The following is a 13481-nucleotide window of genomic DNA, read 5'->3' as shown; positions in this document are numbered from 1 at the left end:
ATCCTGAGAGTAACAGGGGAGCTGTCCCTCCTGCTCTTGTCCAGAACAGCCCTTCTGTGGCCATTTCCCTTTCCTGCCTTCCTTTACAAGGCTCCCAGGTGCCTAGGATAAACTCCCTTTAAGCTTGGCCTGGTTAAATCTTGCCCATCCTCCAAGGCCCTGTTCAGATCCCCTTTCCTCCAGGAAGCCTTCTTGGACTACCTCATTTCATTTATTCATTCATTCAACAAATGTGCATTAAGGTCCCCCAGTGGGCCAGGCACTGTGCTAGACACTGGCCATGAACAAGCAGATATGGTTCCCATCCTTGTGTAGTCTGTGGAGCACAATGTTTTGGAAACCTCGGTGATATCTCCTCTTTTGATCTCCTCTAGGTGCCCTGCCAATGAGGCTGTCCAGGACCCTTCCATGAGAAGTCCCCTTCCTCCTAGACAGACAGCAACTCGGGGCAGAGACCAGGCCTCCTCATCTCTGTATTCTGGAGGTGGTTGGCACAGTTCTAGGCACTTGAGATGCTCAGCCCGCATTTTAGAGATATCTGGCTTTCCAACAGCTTTTTTTTTTTTTTTTTTCCAACAGCTTTAAGCAAAGTGGAAAGTTCCCCTGGCTGACACCCACCCTTCCCCTATCCTCCCCAATTCCAGCACAGCTCCTCTGCAGAGAAAAGAGATGGACGCTCCAGCTGAACCTTTAGCCCCAGGATGCAGAAAGAGAACAGAGAAAGGAGGAAACGCCTGGGCTGGATGCCAGCCCAGATGCCTTGGGCCAAGCTGGGGGTTCTTGGTCCTCTGCGCTCTGGAATGTGGCAAGGGCTTGCAGCTCCTCCCCAAGCCACTGGCTCCTCACCCTGCACAGAGCCACGCTGGCAGCTCCTCCCGGGCCCTCCTCACGGTGCACTGGTGCCCCATGCTGGACAGAACAGGCCCCGATCTCATTCCCTCCTGAGGGTTTGTGTATCACTGATGCAGAGGCCTCAGAAGACCTTGCATGGGGGTGAGCCTTGGGCATGGCCCCTGAGCTTTCTCCACTCTGACCTCTGACCACTCACCTGGACTCTCTGGGGTTTTTCCTGACAGTGTGGCAAACTCATTGTCAGGATAGGCTGACCCCACTCCAGTATTGTCTTCCTTCGAATCAGGCACAGACCCACCACCCGCTGGTGGGCCTATCCCAATGCAATCTTAAATTAAAAACAAGTTCCTTAGAGGTCAGTCCAAATGCCCACAGCAGGGCTGGGGCACCCTGTGTAAGCCTCCCACCTTCAGGGGTGGGGAAGATGAGAGTGATCATGCCGACAAGAAACCAAGGCCAGCCTGCAGCTTGCCACCTCCATCTGGGCAGAGGATGGAGGGCAGAGTCAGAGGGGATGGAGACTGAGGTGAGGCGGAAGGCTGGAGGAGGATGGGCTTCTCCTGGGGCTGAGACCGAGCCCTCGAATGCTGTGGAATGTAGGAGCATCCGGTTTTTAATTTTAATTTCATTTTCCCCCTAATAACAGGCTGTGTGCAGCTGCTGGAAAGAGAAGGGCATTAACCTTCCAGAGCCATGGAGTGGACAGTCCTATCTCTATGACTCTGTGCTGGCCCCTCACCTCCCACGGCATGAGCCTCCTGGAGGGACACCGCCACAGTCCTACCAAAGAGACCAAGCAGGGCTAGCGAGAGAAATGCTGCAGGGAAACAGGGTCAGGGAGCAGTGACCAAGACTGGAAGACGTCAGGAGGAAGCAAGGTCAGAGACAAGGAAGAACGTGCAAGAGGGCAGCTTGAAGAGATAAAGTACAAGGAACGGTCAGATCAGTCAGTGAACAGGACTGAGTTTATCCACCAGAGAAAGGAAAAGCTGAGTGTCCTGAGATCCATGTACTAGGGGTTGTGTCAGGGCCTTGTAGACACATATCATTTAACCCTCATTTCAGCCAGGTCCTGACCTCTTTTACAACAGACTGAAACTTTTGTAAGGAACTTCAGTAACTTGCTTGTGGCTCCATGGCTGAAGTGGTGGAGCGGGGGTTGAATGCAGATCTATCAGACTGCAGGTGGCTTCCCCGTCACTCTGTCTTCGCTGTGAGAGGAGGTGTGGCTGGACCAGAGCAGACGAAAGGAACTCCGGAACTCTGGAAAATTAGGACTGACATCGGCGTCTTCTACAACAACTCTGCCTCCAGGAGAAATTAGATTTCAGTGAGAACAATGTCATGTCTTAATTAGGTAGCCAATTAATTTTGAAGGGAGGTCACAGAATCAACCAACCTTCCTTCCTTCCCTTCCTCCCTCTAACGTTATTTATGGAGCAGTTACAACCTGTCGGGCATGGTGTTAAGTCTGAGGAACAAACACGACTAAGAACCAACCCTTCCCCTTGGGGAACTCACAATCCTTTGAGAAATTCCAGGAAATTGAGGCAGCTCTTTACACACACACCCTTATTCTCAGGACAATTTTTCCCTATCTTTACTTCTGAGTTCCTAACTGGGGGGCCAGCAAAGCTCCTGCTTCTCCCCCAAGCCCAGCTCCCTCTGTTTTGAGAGATAGACAGTCAAGCTCTGGCCAAGCCCCTCCTTCCCCCTCTTCTCCCAGAGTTGCTCCAGGGGCTACAGCCAGAGTAGTGAGTGACACCACAAACAGACAGGTCTCTAAAAGCCCCGAGAGTCTTTGAGCTCCTTTCACATATCTGGACGTGGTTGGGCCTGGGGCAGCCTAAATTCTCCAGGCCATAAGTCACACAGATTTCTAAGCCTGGAACAGATGAACATTTCTTTGGCTTCGAGCCTCTTCCCCTCACAGTCACTGACCCAACCGTCTCCTACACATAGAAACACTCACCACACCCCATTCCTGCTCTGCTGTGAAATCACAGCGCAGCCCCCAGAGAGCTGTCACCCACGTGGTCCATGCTCAAAGCGGTTGCCATCAATAAACTCTGTCTGGCAACCAAAAAATTTTTCAAAATAACTCAAGTTATTTGTAGTATTCTCAAAACAATACTTCTCAAAATCCTGTTTCCCCTCTCCCATTTATTTCTCTATATACCAAATCTGATCCTGTAGCTCTCCTTTCCAAAATTCCTACCTCCAGACTCCTTTTCCAGCTCTTCGTCTTATCTCCACTTTCCTCCTGATTCTGTAACATAAAAGCCCCAAACACACAGACCACCCCTGGAGAGAGGGGAGGGGAAGAAGATGACTGGGTAAAGCCCTCTCTCCTGGGCAGGGGAAAGGGTGAAGGCTGGAAATATTCATGCAGTCATCACTTTTTCCCCATCACAGTAGCTGTCACTACAGATAGCCCTTACAGATCACACCAAGCCCCAACTGGGCAGGACAATTGCTGGACAAAGGGACCATACCAACCTGACTATTCTGGTCAGCCCTGATCTAAATATTCTGTTCCAATTCTAAGCTACAATGGGTTACCATTAGTCAATTGTCCCAGTTCTGAGTTGGAAAAATATGGTCACAGTATCTCTGACCCACATTTTCTCTTGGCAACCCTAATATATCCTGACTGTATTAAATACTTTGTATATTGCTATAGACTGAAAGTTTGTGCACACCGCCCCAAGTCATATGTTGAAATCCTAATTGCCAATGTGATGGTATTTAGAGGCGGGGCATTTGGGAGGTGATTAAGTCACAAGGGTAGAGCCTTCATGAATAGATTAGTGTCTCTATAAAAGAGACCCCAGAGGGCTCCCTTGCCCCTTCTGCCATGTGAGGACACAGTGAGAAGACAGCTGTGTGTGAGTCAGGAAGTGAGCTTTTATCAGATACCAGATCTGCTGGTAACTTGATGTTGGACTTCCCAGTCTCCACAAAGATGAGAAATAAATTCTTGTTTATGAGCCACCCAGTCTATAGTGCTCTGTTATAGCAGTCCAAATGGACTAAGACATTATATATACAACAATATACATTGTTGATTCCATTAGTGTCTGCTTGGTCACCTGGAGACTGTAGGTTCCTTAAGGTCTCAGACCATATTTATTCTCATTCTGTCCTAAGCCTCATGAACAGGTCTGTAGTGGTTAGCTAATGCTGCATAACAAATCATCTCAAATATTAGTGACTTAAAACAATAACAATCATTTATTACTTTTCATTGTTTCTACGGATCAGGAATCTGAGAGTGGCTTGGCTGGGTAGTTCTGACTCAGCTCTCATGAGGTTGTGGTCAAAATGTCAGCCAAGGCTGCAGTTCCTAAAGGTGTGACTGGGTCTGGAGGATCCACTTCCAAGGTTGCCTATTCACATGGCTGGCCAGTTGGTGCTGGCTGTTGGGGGAAGGCCTTGGTTCCTCTTCAAGGGGACCTCTTCATGTGGCCTGGGCTTCCTTACAACATGGCTACTACCCATGGCTATGGGTTCCAAAGGCAAACATCTTGAGACAGAGTGAACCAGGCAGAAGCTGAAGCTTTTTGTGACCTAATCTTTAGAAGTCACGCGGCATCACTTCTGCTGTGCTCTGTTGTTCAGGGCAATCTCAAGACCCTGCTGATTCAAGGGGGGAGGGAACATAAAACCTGACTCTCACTGGGTTCCAGTCACCTGGTAAGGAGAGCTCGTGGGATGGGATAAATATACAGATGTAGCCGCATTGGGAGAATAGAGTGCGACCACGTCTCTGGCCCTTGTGAGCCCAACACAAGTGTTCATGGGTGGACTTTGTATTCACTGGCACTTGGAACTGAAACAACCATGTCACGGGGGAGGGAAATTAATTCAGAGTCCAAATTCTTCACTGCTCTCTGTATCCACATCCTTTGCCGTGAAATCTTTGGTGCCCTCCCTACCTTGACCCTGGCCCCAACCATATGGCTGGCCTTGACCAACAGGTTGTCAGCAGACGTGAGTCCAGCAGAAGCTTTATAAGGCACTTGCATGTTTCTCCTGGTGCTCTTGCACTTCTGCCCTTGCCGTGAAAATAAGTCTGAGCTAGCCCACAGAGGATACGAGACATGCAGAAAGGAACCGATTTGTCTCAGCTGTCGCAGCCGAGGAGGGCTGACCTACAAATATGTGAGCAGGACCAGGGAAGATGAGAACCACTCAGCACCCCTCAGGCTTGTGAGCTAAATGAACACTTCTAGTTTGAAGGCCTCAGTTTGGGGGTTGGTCAGTTATGCTGCATTTTTGAGGCAATAAGTAACTGACATAGCCCTCTCCTACTATCACAGGAAGCACCTCATGAGCTGGGAGCCTGTGTTCTAGGTCAGGCTCAGTATCTGTTGTAGACAGAATAATGGCCCCCCAATGTCCACATCCTAATTCTCAGAGCCTGTGAATATGTTACCTTACATGGAAAACGGGACCTTGCAGATGGGATTAAGTTAATGATCTTGAGATGGAGAGATCATCTTTCATTATCTGGGTGGGCCCAATTTAATCACAAAGGTGCTTATGAGAGGGAGGCAAGATGGTCAAAGTCAGGGAGAAGGTGTGATGACAACAGAGGTTGAGTGTGTGTTCCCGCTGTGGAGGATGGGGCCACAGCCAAGGAATGCAGGCAGCCTCTAGAAGCTGCAAAAGGCAAGGAAAAAATTCTCTCCTAGAGCCCCCAGAAGAAACACCATTCTGTTGAAACCTTGATTTTCACCTATAAGACACATTTCAGCCTTCTGGCCTCCAGAAATATAAGGGAATAAATTGGTTGTTTTAAGCCACTATGCTTATGGTAATTTGTTACAGCAGCACTGGGAAACTAATACAGTGTCTAACAAGTATATGCCCTAGAAGCAGTCAGGTGCCACACTGTGAGCCTCACTCTTCTGGCAAATGAGAATGCATGGTAGATTAAAGAAGGCCACAAACCTTGACTACTCCTCCTTTTGACACCTGGGTTGGCCTTAGTGGCTTGCTTGACCAATAGAATGTGGCAGAAGTGATGTTCTGGAACTTTCAAGGCTTGTAACAAGAAAACTTGCCTCCTCTCAGGTCTCTCAAAACACGCTTTAGGAGCCTAGCGGCCAGCCCCTGTTTTAAGGCAGGCCTATCTCCTAGGCAGCTGGTTACCTGGCTCAATTTTTAACAAAATGTCTATGGACACTCTCTCCCCCAGTCCCTTCAGACTCTGCAGAGGGGGTCCCAGAATCAAATCTTTGGACAAGTGCCCACTGATTAACTGGACAGAGAGTCCAGCTTTCCACCCGAGTAACAGCTTGCCTCTCCTACTCTGTATATCACTCTTTCCATTGGCTTCTGGAGACAGGGCAGCACTGACTGCTTCCCTTGGAGCTGTCATCCCAGGCTCTGCCCCAGCCTGCCATTTCCCTGGAAGCCAGTGGGTTAGGCCTAGAGTTTGCTGGGGTTGGACAGGGTGGGCAGTATTGTTCAACAGAAGGTCTGGGAGTTAGAGAGCCTAGAATTGGAGCTGGACTGGGACAAGGGAGAAGGGAACAAGCTCCTGCCTTTCCATAGAGGAAGTGTTGGTGCATTCCAAACCTTCCAACTCATTTCCTCCAACTTCCCTTTTCTACAAGCTCTTTACAGCCAGGACCTCCATGTCTATATTTGCCAAATGTAGGAACAGCATCAACATTTTCAACAATGAAATTTTCAACCTTTCCCAAAAGATGCTATCTATAATTTAAAAATAGGTTTTCCACCTCCCCTCTTTTAATGCACTAGTCTAGCTATTTCCCAGCTATTTCCCATATATATATGTTATGCATCACTCTGCATTCTCTCTAGGAAACAGCAGAGTCTAGGAGTTAAGGCTGTGGGCTCTGGAGTCAGATAGACCTGGGTTTAAATCCCAGCTTGCCTCTTAACAGCTATGCAGGTGAGTTACTTAACCTCTGTAAGCCTTGGCTTTCTTTTCTGAAGAATGGAGTGAATTATTGCCCTTACCTCATAGGGCTATTTGAGGAATTAAATAAGACAGACCACATCAAGGGCATATAATAAGTGCTGTAGCAATTGTTATTTAGACACTCATTGCATGGTTAGCTCTGAATAAGTCATTACACAACTGACTTCTTCCCTGGTTCTTTATCTAGAAGACAAGAATCTGGGGAGATGGGGAGATAGGCACGAAGGACCTCGACCCAAGGCATTTCTGTTCTCCATTTCCACTGTGGGTAAGGTCAGAGGGGTGGGCTAATGAGTTCAGAAATATACCTGAATTTGATGAGAGACCCTGGGGCTTGGGGTAGGCTGTCATCCTCTCTGTTCTGTTCATTTCTCTGCTCTAGTGACAAGCCTTCCAGCCTCAGTCTCATACTCCACAGGGTAGGAGAAAATTCCTCAAGGGAAGGCTTAAAGAGAGCTGGCTTTGGAGGACTGAGCTCCATTTAGAGAACTGGGAGAATAAAAATATATGCCCATGTCCATATCTGTGGGTGTATTTGAAAGTGGAAGACACTTGAAAAAATGCAGAACTGAATGATGGCATTAACTGAGTCACCCCCTGCTTGCAGGCACTCTGATCTGACTCCCGATAAATAGGTAAATCCCCAGTTTCCCTTGGGACATGAGCGAGTATTTTTTGGTCCAGATGATGTGGAAATGCTCCCCGATGTTTAATGTAAATCCCTCCTCCTGCAGCCAGCCTAAGCCCTGTTCTTCCTTCCGAGAGGTCAAGACAGTGAGCAGGCAGTCAGAGGGCCCCCTGTTCCTTAGCAAGAACATTTTCCAAGTCCATGGTGGCAGCTCATCCCAGTGGGAAGCCACTGAAGGCAGGAGGTCCCATGGCTCCACCTCACAAAGTGCTGGGGGAGCGGTGGGTACGGGACTCGCTGGGCCGCCCTTCAGAGGAGCGGGTGAGGCAGCTGTTCCAGACGTCAAGGCTGCTAGGGCGTTAAACACATCAAGGTCAACGGAGCCTGTGTCTGGAGCCTCCTCTGGGCTCCCCTGAGCAGCAGCCACCAAGGCACACTGTGTTCATGACCCATTACACCACCCAAGGTGGCGACAGCTATGAAATTGCAAAATATTTTCCATCCTCAGCCCTGTTCTGGTAACTTCACTCTTCGTGGCTAATACTTCTAGTTCTTCCATATTTGCCTGAGATGAATGAATGACTAGATTCAGGAGTTTTGTTTGGTTTTTTTTGTTTTTTTTTTTGGTGAAATGTTTGGAAAATTACTGCTAACATTACAGTGATCCTCTTTCTCCCTTTTTTTTTTTTTTAAGGGAGTGGGGTTGGAATAATTTTTTCTTCTTCTTCTAAAAGGTACTAGAGATTTAGATTTGTAGTACAGTGACCACCTGTCTTATATTTTCTCAGAAAGCCCCAGTTTTTTAAATGTAATTTGTGTAATCTTCACATAAATATGATTTAAATTTTATGAATCATTATTCACAAACTCATGTGTACTAGAAGTGTGACTCATTTTCTTTCATTTCTGTTTTGACTTTTTATTCAGTTGGGTTGGCAGAATCTTCAAGAACCACACCCCTTCCCCAGGGTGGTGTCTAATGTGCCTGGTCTGATTCTCAACATGGCCTGTTTGCAGAAGAAACCTCCTCTGGGACCTCAGCTACCCTACCTGGTCTTGGTGGATGGGACCCTCAGATAGTGAGTAGATGTCCTTTGTTCTGCCCCATGGTCCCTTCAGGCTGATGGCTCTCTCCGTTATTCTCTGCTACTCTCCAATGATTCTGGAGCTCCAACCATGTGCTGGAACAAACAGGAGCTTCTATAAGGCCTTTACCTGCCTAGGCGGTTTACCTGCCTAGGTGTAGCATTTCTCTACACACTTGTTGCTTCCTGGAGCTGTCCCAGTCGATGAGGCCCACACCCCCTGTTCTTTTTTTTTTTTTTTTTTTAAGAATCTTTTCCCAAACCTCGTATCCACCACTCCTTTTCTTTTTTTTTTTAATTAATTAATTAATTATTTATTTATTTATTTATATTTTTGGCTGTGTTGGGTCTTCGTTTCTGTGCGAGGGCTTTCTCTAGTTGCGGCAAGTGGGGGCCACTCTTCATCGCGGTGCGCGGGCCTTTCACTGTCGCAGCCTCTCTTGTTGCGGAGCACAGGCTCCAGACGCGCAGGCTCAGCAGTTGTGGCTCACGGGCCTAGTTGCCCCGCGGCATGTGGGATCTTCCCAGACCAGGGCTCGAACCCGTGTCCCCTGAATTAGCAGGCAGATTCTCAACCACTGCGCCACCAGGGAAGCCCCATACTCCCCTGTTCTTGGATCCCTCTTATCTCCCTGGTATTTTCCCCTCTCTGGGGTCATTGAGTGAAGAAATGTGTGCAGGGTCAGCTTTTCCAAAACTCATCAATGCCTGTGCTCTCTTGTCCCCCTCCCCCAACCCTGCACATCTGAATTTTAGGAGCTGTCCCTCTGAGCAGGGTGAAGAGAGTCTTATATTTCTTACATAAAAATATATAATATTATTAATATATTTCTTATATTTCTCTCCCAAGTCTTGTATCTAATCTATATTCTAGTCAAGGGGACAAAACTGTGCAGAGGGTGATTTTTGCTCTGCTGATACAACACTGCCCGAGGTAATGAACTGAGAAAGCCTTAGCTTTGGAGAGGAAGGGCAAAGAGGAGATGGAAACAAGGGGTGGGGGCAGGGGGAAGCATGTTAATAGTTCTGAAAGTTTTCCTGCTCAGCATAAAGACTCACAGCACTTTAATATGTTGACCATATGTCCAGTATTTCCTATGACGGTCCCCAGTTTGAGTAATTTTATTCTTTAAAAGGAGACTCAGTGTTAAATCTGTAGCTAAGTTTGTTTTAAATTGCATCCTTTGGGAGGGCTTTCCATATAGATACATTAAAGATGGGAGAGGGTGGGAGGACCCTGAGGTCGGCCTCGCTTTCTTGTGCAGGTGGAATGCATCATGGCCAAGTGGAGGTGTCCAGAGTCCCCTTGTGCCGCCTGGATTGGAAGAAGACATTGCTCAGAAACCCTTCGAAAGAACTGGGGAGTGTCCCTGAGCACCTCCCACTCCCAAAGGACAGTGCATGTGCTCCCTGGTTCCCCAAGCCTAGCAGAGCAGCTCGCCCCTCATCCAGAGAATTGTGGAATCCTATCTGCTTCAAGGACTGTTTCCAAAATGATCTCCCAAGCAGCTCATGCCTGAACTTGGAGTAGTGACAACTACATATCTCACACCCCACTCATTTTGTTCTCTTCTTGTGCCTTCTCCCCAAGTATAGCATCCTGTACTAGCATTTCCTAGTATGTAAATAGCTTATAATCGGGGCTTGGTTTACCTAGTACGTTCTTAGAGAAATAAAGGTGTCATGTGTATAAGAGTCACACCCAAGCCCCCCTGCTTTTCTCTCCCCCCACACTGCCCCAGGGTCATCCCAGCCACTCCCATGACTTCAGCTACCACCTATCTGCAGATGACCCAGTCTCTGTGTCCAGCCTACACGTCTCACTAAACCCCACACCTAACCACCCATCTGCCTAAGCACCCACCTTCCACTTGGAAGTCAAATTTGAAACAACTCAAATTCAAGTTCTCCAAAAGTGGACTCCTTAATTTCTTCCATAAACCTGAGGCTCCTTTGTGTTCCATATTCTGAGGTGTCACATTTGACAGTGGTTTTCGGTCCATGTATGTCAGTGGATGGATGGGGGGGGGGAAAGGGCGTGTATATGAACCTCTTGAAATTTTATGCAAGATTTTGTGTGTACATGTGTTTTCTTCCTGCAGAAAGAGATGGCAGGTTTTTCAGAACCTGACTGTGACCCCTGAACTAGAGAGTCAAGCCCCCGTCTGTTTCTCTGACTTCATCTCTTTGCAGTCCCGCTTTGACCCCCAAGCCCCACATCTCCTGAACCTATGCTCACGGGCAGTGACTGACTCTTGGAGTTCCTGGAAAATGCCATCAGTTTAATGTATGCTGGTTCTTCTACTGAACGGTGTTCCCACCCTCTTTTTCTGCAACTTTCAGGCAGTACCTCCTCTGGGAAGCCTCCCTTGCCTGACCCAGGCAGAGCTGACCAGCCCTTCCCTAGTGCCCCACCTCCATATGGCATCCATCATACTGTAGGACAGCCTCTTGCACCCTGCGTGTGCCTCAGAATCCCCTGCTCATCTTTTAATAAAATGCAGATGCTCCAGCCTTGCTTCCTCCCCAGTGAATCAAAACTGTGAAGGAGAGAGGCCCCCAGGGGACTCTGAGGCACACGCTGCATGCTAAACCACAGTTGTAAGGCCTTTTTTGGGTCCATATTACTTGGATGCACCAGACTATGAACTCCTTGAGAGCAGGGATCTTGTCTCAGTCACTTCCCCAATCCCCGTGGCACTTAGAACAGTGACAGTGCACAGTAGAATGAGCCAATCTCAACACTGGCCTACTGGTTGCCAGGTACCATTCTAGGGATTTCCATATACTGCCATTCAGCACCTACAATTTTCTCATGAGTTACATCATTGATCCCCTTTAGAGATGAAGAAATATTTGTGAATGAGTGAACAAGTGAATCATACTTTCTAGAAAGCTGATTGGTTTAGATAAATCTGAGTATGATTTAGTTCATAAACATGACTTTTTACAGGGGCAAGAAATGTCTCACTCTGCTCTGATCATGTCCAGGGAGGGGAGAAAGAGAGAATCCGGGAAGAGATGTGATGATTTTCTGGAAAAGAGAACTACTCAGGTGGTGGCAGAACCAGACCAGGGCTGCCAGAAACTCACCCAAGAAGCCCCAACACAGCCCAGGCTGAGCCTGCCTCTTCCCAAACATGAGGGGCTTGGCACAGGGCAGACTAAGAGGGCCACCAGGGGAGGGAGGGCAGCATTCCTGTCTCCTGCCTCTTCCTTCTCATGGCCGTTAGCCCCAAGGCCCAGTCTCTAGCTGCCATTTGCTCTCTTGGGAGCAAAGTGATCAGGAGTATAGTTTAAATCATGAAATTATTATAAAGCCCTTGCCTACATAGGAAGCAGGCCTCTGTGTCCATTCACAGCCACCTGCAAGCTGAATAAGGCCTCTGAGATCACAGAATCCTGCTCCTTACCACGGAAGTAATGGGAGGACCACTCCAGCCAGAAAGCGCAAGTAGGATTCAGAAAACAATGTGGAAAGGTGGCGGGCAGGCCCTCAGTCACACCACAACCATGGCACCGGGGTGACCCAACCCTGTTCTCTTCCTGTTTTTCAAGGTCCTGCTCTTCAGGGACCATCTTAACCCTAACCCTCCAGAAGCCTTCACAGAAATTGCACACTGTGTCCTCTCTCAGGCATCCACACCCAACTCAACCCCAGGGCTTTCCCTCATAACACTTCTCTCTTCCCAGGCTGCTAGTCCCAGCTTCCCCAGGGAGCCATGAGCCCCTCAGACATCACAGACCTCCCATAGGAGCTAGCACCCCACTGGGAGCTCAAGAGTAAACAGCCTGACTATTCCGCTTACCAACAAGTCTGAAAAAATTAAAACCCTCCCAGTAAAATAACATCCAGTTATTTGAGTGAACAATTTGCCCTTACATTTTAACGTAGATTTTAGAGTTGTCCCAGCACAGTTTTTTAGAGATGTAACACAACAAGAGTTTAAAATGGTCCTGAATTCTAGACTTAGACCCCTTGGGTTCAAATTCCAGCTCTGCACGTTATTAGATGTAAATTCACAGGCAAGTTCCTTAACCTTGCTGTTCCTCAGTTTCCTCATCCCTAAAATGGGTATAAAAATAGCACCTAGTCATAGGGCTGGTGTGAGGAGTGGATGAGCTAGTGTAAAGTACTTAGGACAGTGTCTGCCACACAAGCAGGAGCTCATAACGGGATCCTCTCATTAATTAAATTGATGTGATTCTCACATGACCTCTTGTGATTCTCACAACACTAGAAAGTAGGTAAAGATCTCTCCTCTTCACAGAAGAGGAGACCAGTCTCAGAGAAGTTATGTGACTTGTCTCCGACAACACAGCTAATACATGAGCACATGGTTTCTCAAAGCCAGGTTTCTAAGCTCCACAGACATGGCATAAAAAAGCCCTGGACTCTGGCATCCCTACTGTCCCTCCAACTTCCCCTCCCCTGGCATTCCTGTGGCCTTCCCACACATTCTTGAAGCTTTGCAATAACAGTTGGCTTTCTTACCCCAAACCCACTGTGGGCTGGGGGAATGGTGTCCCCCTCGCCCGCCACACTCCTACTTTTCTGATCTTGGGCAGAGAGACATTCACGAACCACTCTGGGCTCAGTTGACAGTGCTGGTGGGTGCTGAGAGCAGGCAGGAGCCACGGCCCTCATTTGGCTCTCCCAGGACCCAACCTACACAGGATCCTATAGATTATCTCGTGGTGTCATCCTGCCAGGCTTTGCTGACACAGCTGCCCAGGGCCCAGTGCAGTGGAACCTGTCCGAGGGGGATGTCCTAGAACACAGGACTCTGCCCCTGAGGCAGCTTGGTAGAGCTGATGTGCCGCGAAGGTGGCTGGGTAGGTGTCCTTGGCCAGGCAGAGAGGACAGAGAGTGGGTTGAGGAGCTTGCTCTGCACGGGAGCCAGATGCTATCTGAAAGGCAGAATGATGTTGCACAGAAGATTTGGGTGGGATCCGCAGA

The 13481-nt window shown here is 48.3% G+C and overlaps 1 long non-coding RNA gene across 5 annotated transcripts in view; it reads left to right on the top strand.

Moving 5' to 3' along the window:
- LOC309631101 overlaps nt 1–13481 on the top strand; it is a 148561-nt gene that overhangs the window by 81707 nt on the left and 53373 nt on the right. For 4 of the 5 annotated variants that reach the window (XR_014246057.1, XR_014246058.1, XR_014246059.1 and 1 more), the window contains 2 exons: nt 8364–8515; nt 9787–10515. The exons of the other annotated variant lie outside the window; for it this stretch is intronic. This is a non-coding gene — a long non-coding RNA (uncharacterized lncRNA). Of the gene's footprint in view, nt 1–8363; nt 8516–9786; nt 10516–13481 lie in introns of those variants that run through there. 5 annotated transcript variants of the gene reach the window in all.

Source organism: Balaenoptera borealis (assembly GCF_965194805.1).
Source record: "Balaenoptera borealis genome assembly, chromosome: 1".
Classification (NCBI taxonomy): Eukaryota; Metazoa; Chordata; class Mammalia; order Artiodactyla; family Balaenopteridae; genus Balaenoptera; species Balaenoptera borealis.
The sequence above is the reverse complement of the archived record's forward strand: the minus strand, read 5'-3'. Positions and strand labels throughout refer to the sequence as shown.